The sequence below is a fragment of the Myotis davidii genome, unplaced genomic scaffold, assembly GCF_000327345.1.
Source record: "Myotis davidii unplaced genomic scaffold, ASM32734v1 scaffold1187, whole genome shotgun sequence".
NCBI classification, from domain to species: domain Eukaryota; kingdom Metazoa; phylum Chordata; class Mammalia; order Chiroptera; family Vespertilionidae; genus Myotis; species Myotis davidii.
The window spans coordinates 1,121,696-1,132,385 of NW_006299714.1; positions in this window are offsets into that span (position 1 = coordinate 1,121,696).

Below are 10,690 nucleotides of genomic sequence, written 5' to 3' on the forward strand. Positions count from 1 at the left end.
CCTTCCCTTCCCTTCCCTTCCCTTCCCTTCCCTTCCCTTCCTCCTCCTTTCATCCTTTCTTCCTTTCTTGTGTGGGTAAGTACAGGAGACTGTGATAAGACAACAGTATCCAGGAAGAGGAAACTGAAAAGATTTTTGGATATTCATTCAGATTATAAAGAGTAATGCATGGTGGCTTGAAAAGTTTAAACACTGTAAAAATGTATGTAGGAGGGAGAGTCTAATAACCTCACCATCAAGAGGCAACCGCTGAGAACAATTTGGGGCTTATCAGTTCAGATTTTCTATTGATGGTGTTAACTTTTGGGGTATAGTTAGGCATAATGAACAGAGCTGGTGTCCTGGAACCCTAAAAACTCTTTGAAAATACCCAGACCTGCTCTAAGGAATCAGCACAAAACCTCCAATAAAATCTGTTCTTCCTCAAACCAAACCTCCAAAATACATAAAGAGTTCTTATTCAACTTACTGTTTTGTTTAATAACTATCATACTACAGTATTGTATTGCACTATTTTCTTAACAAACAAAAAGGGTGTCAGATTCATGATAGGTAAAACAGGCCTAATCTTGAAATTCAGCCACCATGGAAAATATTATTTCTGTAAGAAAATGTGTACTGACAAACTTTGGGAAGATAATTTGGGAACAACCAATATTTACCTCCAAGTGAGTGCAGCGTTAGGTCAGAAGTAGGCAGACAAGGACCACACTTCGCTGCGTTAGGTGGTAAAGAAAACCGGGATTCGGACCCAGCTCTGGCTTAGATGATAAAACCTTGGGCAAAGTCATTGAGCTTTGCTTGACTGTTTGGATCTTGCGATGTAATATCACTGGCATTCATGAACATGACATTGCAGTAGGCGGCCAGAATGGCAACTGATAATGGCTTGAGAATTGAAAATGGGACTGTTTTGTTTTTTTTTAAAAAAAAGGTCAAGTTATTTTAGAAAAAAAAAGTTAATTTTAAGGCTAAAATTGGCTAAGGGCAGCAAATGAAGAACCTTCGAGTGGAACAGGTCATGGATGTAAAAACCTGGGAACCGAGGCTGTCCCACTACCTTTCAAAGGAAGTGTGGTCTGTGCTAGGCTCCTCTGTGGACACTGGGTATCACTGCTCTCCCCTAACTTTAACGTACAGGTGATGGCATTGGCCAGGAGCTTGACTCTGACCCAGATTTTTGTTTGTTTGTTAATCCTGTCTGGAGGATATTTTTTTCATTGATTTTTCGAGAGAGTAGGAGGGAGGGGGAGAGACAGAAAGAAACATCAATGTGAGAGAGACACATCAATTGGCTGCCTCCCACACAAATCCCAGTCGAGCCTGCAACCAACCGAGGTAGGTGCCCTTGGCTGGAATCAAACCCAAGGCCCTTCAGTTCACAGGCCGACACTCTGCCAAACAGGCTAGAGCCTGATCCAGATTTTAATGTTTTTGAAATTTGGCTTCCCCAGTTAATTGCTAGTTGTGTTCAGTGTCCTGATTTCAAATACCTAGGGTAAAAAAAAAAAGTGATTGGCCCAGTGTCAAATGTCCACTCATAATCCAATCGATTGTGATTAGGGATGCAGTAGAGGCCAATGGTGGAAGTAGATTCTCTTAGGAAAGGGTGTGGCATAATGGCTACCATCTTTGATGTAACTTAAGAGAAATGGAAGGGTGGAGGACTTCATACCTTCTAGTTCTAACTCTTTGGAGGGCTTTTATTTCAGTTTAATTCAATTCAACAACTACTCAAGTCTCTTCCATTCTAAGACATACTTTTTCACAAATGAATGTAACTGATATCTAGTCATGCCTCACAATCAGTGTGTTCATTTAATAATTTATGTTGTAGTAATTCTTCTCTTTCCTTCCCCACAGCCCAAAACTATTTTTAAGCTGTGAGATTTTAAATCAAGGAAATGGAAACACAGCACATGTTATTGACAGGGTATCACTTGCTTTCCATGGCGGATATAATAAAGTTGCCATCAGATATGGGACTGGGTGGGGAGATGGAGAAATATTGCAATATCTTTTTCCACCACCCCTTAAATCTTGCACCAAAAGAAAAAGAAGGCTGTGTACCTCTGCTTAAGAGATGAAGTCCATTAAAGATTCTGAGGTGGTCTCAGGATTTACAGCCCTGAGAGGCAAACATTTATTTTATAGAATAATAACTATCAGTGCTGACTGCGCAGGAAGCCAAAGCTAGAGCATGTGTGGGCGCTAAATGTAGCTTTGTATGCAACCAGATTCCAGGCAATTGCCTTGTTTAATTCACTCAGAATTTTAAAAAATGCTTCCTTTGGAACTGAAGTTTTTTCTACTTGGTTTCAGCCCAAAGGTGAGCATTTTTTTGGAGAAGGTTAAATCTTTTCAGATGTTTTTGAGGTGTACAAAGAGGAAAAGTTAAACCATCCTCAATTATGCATACTTCTAGCTTCTATTAACCAAATTGGTTTGAACTTCACTGTTTTTATTCTATTTTGAGAGTCTCATGATCTGCTAAAAAAGTAGCCTATGGAAAAAAATTCTTCTCAAATAAGTCTTGAAAATAGCTTCTTTTGTACTTGCTTAGAAGAGTACAAAACTGTTCAAACTATGTGAGAGGTACAATAAGGTAAGGCCTATATATAGAAACCCATCAATTGGAAACCTGGCACAAATGGAATATGTTAATGTTCCAGAAAAAAAACAAAACAAAACTTGAATCAAGTTTTTTTAAAAAAGTTAACCTTTAAAAGCATCCCTGGATTAGAAAAACAGAGCATTCAAAATAAATATTAAGCTGCATTGTGTAGTGGGTCAACTTTGATGCTTATGAGCTGCGTGTGGTTGGTTAAATTGCTTTCCCTTTCTGTGTTTCAGGTTTCTCATCTCATGTATAAGGGGTCATGGTAAAAGAATCCCTTTCAAAAGGTTGTTGTGAGCAATAAGTCAGGTAATAAACATAAAGCACTTAGAACAGTAAGTGGCACATTGTAAGCTATCAATAAATGCTTCTTATTAATCACATTAAAATCACCTTCTGAGCCCTGGCTGGTGTGGCTCAGTTGATTGAATATTGTCCCGACACCAAAAGGTCACCCGTTCGGTTCCCAGTCAGGGCACATACTCAGGTTTTAGGTACCATTCCCAGGAGGAGGTGTGTAGGAGGCAGCTGACCAATCTTTCTCTCTCTCTCATCGATGTTTCTGTCTCCCTCTTCCTTCCTTTCTCTCTCTCTAAAAAAGAAAAACATTTAAAAAATAATAAATAAAATCATCTTCTGATACAAAATGGTTATCTGATAGATATTTTTAAATAAAGAAATAAACATTGTCCCTGTAGTGATCCCTTGGTTTTTCAACTCATTATTTCCTAACTCAATGGCAATTAAAAAAAAAAATCTCAGTGATTTCAAGTTTTTCTTTGCAGTTGGTACAAGTACTCCCTGCCAAATTGCAGATAGATGGGACCATTGGACATGGGACAGTTTCTGAGTATAAACATTCAATATCCATAGTAAAATTCCATGCTACTCACTCAGCTGCACATTTGGAGATACTCTTCTGACATTTGATATGACTCTGGCAAAACAAAAGATGACTCATGGGTCATGACTGCTCCCAGCAGACCATCCTGGGCCCATCCACACCCACCACCCCCACTACTAGCTTTGACTAAGAACCATAAAACGTGGGTCTCACGGATGCCACCAACAACTTTAAAGGGCTTAATAAATTTCTTTTGTATGATGCTAATAGATTCCTGATTTTTCATCTTAAGGCTGGCTAGACCATAGCTCTGACGCTTATCATCAGTGACTATTTTGCAAAGTGACTTGAAACAAGGCAGACACTCCGTTTGTTCAATGTGTTAATAAACGAAGGACAGTCTCCACTATGGATGAATGTTGATTTCCATATTATATGTTCCCCTAAAAATTGTACTGTACAGTATTTTTTTATAAATGAAATGTGTATCATATTGCCTTTTCATGAACTTATAATTTTAGATAACTTTTACTTTTCTGCAAACATTTAACACTTAAGGTTTAAGCATTTCTTCCCTCATCTTGTTTTGCAAGCTACCAACACCCCCTCTCTCTCTTTTCTGTCAAGAAGTTTGTGATATGGGAGTATCTCTTTTGAATTAGAATAATTAGCCTTCTTCCCCCAATTCACTTCTTGAAGATTTTAATTTTCAAGTGACCCCTTGTCTTAAAGTAGGGGCAGATTTACAAATATGTTTATTTCACTATCAAAAGGCAAATAGAAAATAAATTTTAAAGGTAGCTAATGTCTCAAATTTTGTAACCCTCAAATAAATGATAACAACAGTATCAATCCTCAGAAAATGAAAGAAAGTTTTGGGTAAAAAAATCTCTTATATGTAACAAAAAACCTCGTCACATTTATGACAGAAAAACCAAGGTACCTATTTTCCCTTGGCAGAAATAATATGTGTTGGCTGGCTAGAAATGGTTGTAATTATGTGGTATACAATAAAAGGTTCCATTGATGCCAAAAACAGAAAAATGGGTGAAACCAGACCAGAAATCACATATTGAGTAAACAGCTTCCCAGACAAATGAATTTAGCTGATTTTTTAAAAAGCAGCATCTTTTACTTTCAGTTTTATGATCTTTATGGATAGATCCAAACTCTTTATTAAAAGAAATTTGAGGTACAAGGGTCAGTATCTCATATTTATAAACCATGAAACAGTATAGCCACATGTTTAATAGATTAAATGGGCTACACTTTGGGATACTATTTTCAGGACTTTAAATACCAAGCAACTTAAAGCTAATCTTTGTACAAGTTATAAAGCAGGGTAGGGAACTGGTTGGATTATGCTTCATGAACGATGACATTGATAGCTTGAGGTTTTGTTTTTTTGTTTTTGTTTTTTTTACCTCTCAGAAGAAAATTCTAATTCAATTTAATTCTCTTTGGTAGGAAGATGATTAATAATTATTATTTCACAAAATGTCTGTCTGATCATCTGAGGTTCAATATGTATATGTTTAAAATTTAAAATTTAAAATAATATATATTTTCTTAGAATAGAAAACATAAATAAACAAAAAATAATTTATAATCTTATTGACCCAGAGATAATCACTGTTAACTGTTAACTTTAATACATGTACATCCAACTTCTCATCCCCCCATTTTATAATCAAGATTTTAAAAAAGAGCATATATTTATAATACAATGTGTAAATACTGTTCTGAAATCTGCTTTTGTCACCTAACCTCCTATATAGTGTAGACATTTTTCCACATCACTCTTTGGAAGTGTTGGCATTTCCTATCCTATATAATAAAAGGGTAATATGCAAATTGACCCTAACAGCAGAATGACTGGGAATGACTGGTCACTATGACACACACTGACCACCAGGGGGCAGATGCTCAATGCAGGAGCTGTCCCCTAGTGGTCAGTGCGCTCCCACATGGGGGAGCTCTGCTCAGCCACAAGCCAGGCTGATGGCTGCCAGCACAGTCGTGGTGGCGGGAGCCTCTCCCGCCTCCTCAGCAGCACTAAGGATGTCCGACTGCAGCTTAGGTCTGCTCCCTGCTGGTAAGTGGACATCCCCTGGGGGCTGCCGGGCTGCCAGAGGGATGTCTGACTGCCAGCTTGGGCCTGATTCCCCAGAGAGCCGGCCTAAGCCAGCAGGTGGACATCCTTTGAGGAGTCCCAGACTGCAAGAGAACAGAGGCTGGGCTGAGCAACCCCCTCCCCACAAGTGCACAAATTTTTGTGCACCGGGCCTCTAGTTTATGTGTAAGACCCAGCAAATCTGGGAGAATTGGCTGCTTTGGAGGCATGCAGTTACTATGCACTTGGCATACACATGAGCTCTGAGATGTCTTCAAAGCAGTTTATGAGCAGTAGACGTGGACAAGTGGGAGCTAGAATGTTACACTGTGCATGTCTCACAATGGATTGTGCTAACAGTTGCTGTGTGAGGAAGGCTTTGAGGTAGTGCTAAACCCCTGCGGTAGCAGGTGGGGAAGTGCTTGGTTAACTATAAATGTGACCCCATTTGCAGTCACAGTTAGCTGACTCCTTGTTTTCTTACGTTTGAATTATATATATTCACCACCACAATCAAACAAGGCATCAGAGCCCAATTAAGAAAACAAAAACAACAGTAACACACTAGTCATTTTTAACAGAGAATTTAGTAAAGGAAGTTGATTAAACAGCATTGCATTTAGGCAAAAAGAGAACATTAAGGCAATGCAGATAAATACATGTGGGGAGCAACTGTGACCCCCATGGCTGGGGGAGCAAAGGGAAAGGTTAGATTAGCAAAATCTGGAGCTGCCCTCCACCCCACCCCCAGAAACTGGGGACAAGGTTGTGGTCACCAGCTGCTGTACCTCTGAGTATGAGGCCAGCACCAGCAGCTATGGAAATAGCTCAAAACTGGAACTAAACTTTGCTGCTGGGCCAAAGGGACATGCTGGGGCAGCCATGACAGGAACAGGGGGCACAGGGAAGGAGCAGATCCCCTTTTCTTCCTCCATTTTTCTCATCTCCTTTTATTGCTTCCATCTGCAGAACCTAACAGAAAGTGTTCTCGCAAGAGAGAAATGGCATTTGCAGAGCCCCAGTCCTAGCTTCATGGAGTGGAATATTAAAGGGCGGGTTTGGACAGTCCTTGGAGCATCCCTATGTTGGCTTCTGTTCGTTCCCTCTTTGTAAATCCAATTTCAGTTTTCTACAATCTTTCTTATGGTGACCTGGCTTTTTACAGCAAAAACAGACTCCTGTACAGTTTCATAGCAGCCCTTATAGAGTAATTCTGTTGCCTTGCTCTCTAAAACCAGTGGGCATATTAATTGGAATAGGTCAGGATTATATGTTAAATTTCTTTGTGAACCCATCAGGGTCCCGGATAAAGTTGGGAACAATTGCTGGTTCCTCTCTAGCTGAGACCAACTTTTTTTCCGAAGGGAGTTGTTAGAATTCCCATCCTCATTTTCCCTCAAGTCAGTGGTAGTAGAGGAGATGGAAGGGGAAGGAAGAAGGGAGAGGAAAGCTCAAGCCCAGACAAGGAAGCTCAGAAAGCAAAGCATGTAGTGGAGGAGCTATAGAAGGGGAAGAAAGGAGTGTAGGCATTTATTAGCTTCAGAATAGTTCCAAGATAGTCTCTAAAAATTTTTATTAATTTTTAAAAAGAATTTTTCTATGCTTCTCCTTAGGAAAAATACAAAAATAAAAGTGTGAGTTTGTAGCTCAGAGACAATGCTTAATCCAGCATAGGGAGGGCTTGGATATACACGATTCCCATTTTGTAGTCACAGGGTGCTAAAGGAAATCTGGACATTTGCATGTCTCTAGTGAATGAGCTATTAATTCATAACCATAAGCAAAGAAGCCTGTGAAAAAGACAGTAAGTAAGCATAAGTTCATGGTAATCTAATTTTCCATCAATCTAGGCTTAGTAAGTAAATTCAATTCATTTGTCAATAAACCAATAGCAGTAGTTTCCAAAGTTATTTTAAAAACCTTGTTTGATAGAAAAAAATCTAAAATAGAAGAAAATCAAATGTCAATTTAAAAAAGTAAATCGAGGGAAAGGTTGCATTATCTGACTTGAGAATTTGACATTTATCCCAACTTTGCATCCTATCAGATGCATCAAGCTGGTAGTAAATGACCCTAAAAGTGTGAATAGGCACCGTATACCAAGGGTTATTCTTTTTGTCTACTTCTTTTTTCTGTTTGTTTGTTTTTTTTAAAAAAAATATATTTTATTGATTTTTTACAGAGAGGAAGGGAGAGAGATAGTTAGAAACATCGATGAGAGAGAAACATCGATCAGCCGCCTCCTGCACATCTCCTACTGGGGATGTGCCCGCAACCCAGATACATGCCCTTGACCGGAATCGAACCTGGGACCTGTCACTCCACAGGCCGACGCTCTATCCACCGAGCCAAACCGGTTTCGGCAACTTCTGTTTTTTTTAATTTCTTCCTTGAAGTGGCTCCTTTTAAAGTCCATAAAAGCAATTATGTAAGAACCATGTCTACATGTCAAAACAGCCAGTCACTTGAGGAAAAAACAAGAAAAAAATCATATTAGTTCTTTTATGCTTGAACTGAACTCTTGATTGCTTTGTTTTTTCACTTTTTATTCAGTTTTATTGGACAGTGGAACATTAATTCATTCACTTTACTGGGTGTCTCCAGTGCCTCAAGTTTGTTAAGTGCGTGGGATATAAAGATGAAGAGATAGACCCTGCTCTTAAAGGACCTCTGATTTCTTCGTTTGCATGTTTTGGGTTCTAGACTGCTTTAGAACCAACAAATTGGTTCCGGCAGGACTTCCACTCCGTTCAGTTGAATTTCAGATTAGTAATTGGTCTTTCCAATTGGTTGATGATGGCAGTTTTGGGTTTCTTTTGATGCTGTCTCAGTCAGCCACTTTTCTGAAGTTTGTGGGGTTATGTAGTCATCTAGTTTTCTTGTGTATATTCTTGGTAGATTTTGGTTTTTCAAATTAGTTGTTCTGTCTGTTATTTTTGGGGGGGGGCGGGGAAAGGAGCAGGGTTCAGAGAGTTTCAGAAAATACACTGCTAATCTCACCTCAATCTTTATTTATCTTCTTTCAGGTATAGGATTGTGTCTTCTTTCCTCAAGTAGAATTTTCAATTTCTCTAGTTATACACAAAGCAATTATTAAAAGTAATACCCATTAGTACTGAGTGCTCACTATATTTCTGGTACCAAATAAATTAAATGCTTTATAAGATATTCATTGATCTTTACAACCACCATTGGGTGTAGCTACTTTATGGCCATTTTTAATAAGGGGTAAAATATTTGGTTCCAGGTTGGGGTAGGCATCTTCTAAGTTGGCACTTGTGATTCCTGACTCCTGGTATTCATGCCCTAGTGTAATCCCTTCCTTTTAAGTGTGGGCTGGACCAAGTGACTTGCCTCCAATGAATAGAGTATTGAAAATGTGATGGTATGTCACTTCTAAGATTAGCCCACAAAAAAAAAAAAAGATTGTGGCTTGGGCACTCACTCTTTTTTGTTTTCTTTCTTGCTCATTCTGATGGAAACCGGCTGCCATGTTGTATTGCCCTAGGAGAGGCCCAGGTAGAAGAAATTGGGGGAGGCTTCCAGCCAGCAGCCAGCAAGGAATTGACGACCTTAGCCCAAAGCCCAAGGGTAACTGGATTCTGCTAATAGTGCCACGAGTGATTTGGAAGTGGATTGTTTCTCACTTGAGTCTTTGAATGAGACCAGTTGACACATTGATTGTAGTTTTGTAAGAGCTTTTGAGCCAGAGTTACCCAGCAAAGTTATACTTGGATTTCTGACCCACAGAAATCCACAGATGATGTTTGTTGTTTGAACTGTTAACATTGGGGTAACTTGTTACACAGCCAGAGATAGCTAATACATAGGTCATAAAAGTAATGCGTCCCAGTTGGCCTGGAACCATGGCCAACCTCTGTGTGACACTGACTTTGATTAGCCTGTACATTTATGAGCTACCATTTCCACCACATTGAATTACAGTTCTTTGATTCCATTTATTCCTCTTTGAAAGAAAACACCTTTTCTAATGTAAAACTGCCTGTTGCTGAGTGAAGTAATAAGTGAGCACTTTCTTTAAGTCATGGTAATAGAGTTAGAAGGAACCTGAAAATTCACATAGTCCAAATCAACCTGTTCCCAATTTTTAGAGATGAAGAAATTAGGCCCAGTGAAATGAAGAGACTTGCCTAAAGTTATAGAATTAGTGAAAGAAGGGAGGTTAAAACACAGATATTCTAATGTCCAGTTTGGGACTGTGGACAGATACATGCTGATAGTTCCACATAAACATAGCTCCTTACCACATTCTGAACCTGGAGTAGATTCAGTTTGATTCCCATTCATTTTCACTGGACAAAACACAGGGATTCTGAAGGGAACAGCCGACAGACAATGCCTAATATATTTATTTCTTTTGCTCTTAGGCTCACCGCCTATGAAAGGGGGGTCAACAGCCTGTGTCCACATGAATGATTATCATCTTCCAATCCCTTAACCACAGCACTGGATCCAACACGGCAATGCAATTCCATACTGAGAGCCAACTCTAAATGATTTGTCTTGGCTCTTTGGACTGCTTATTGAGAAGCATTTCCTGAGCTGGAGTGGAAGGAGACTGTGATCGACTAGTAATGTCAGCCATGAGAGGAGGTTGAGGGTGTGGTGGATTGTGTGCTATGTATTTGCCCTCTGGCATTTCTGCAGATTTGGGGCCTGTCCTTCCTTTGATGGCCCATTCTTTTCCTGCTATGAACCATTTTTGCCACACAAGCTGCCCGGAAGGCTCACTTTCAATGCGCAATTGGCCCTCCTTTCTGGAATCTTTTTCTTCTCATTTGATGTGAAGTTTAGCACATAAGTGGCACTGGTGGAATTTACCTTGTAACTTAGTGTAGTGTTAGAAGCAGAGCCAGTTCTCACAGCCCTGATGGTTGGATGCTTTTATGACTTTGTAGACCTCTTTTTCTGGCAAGGTCTAAAAGTCACATTGCCAGTAGACTGTCAGCCCATCCAAAAAAAAAAAACAAACCAAAAACATTGCACATGCTTACTCTGTTGTCTTTTGAAAACATTCTATCTTCCTCAGTCCCAGGAGGTCACAAGAACACAACTTTGTGTGTGAGTGCTAGCCCAGGTATCCTGGATGACAGGG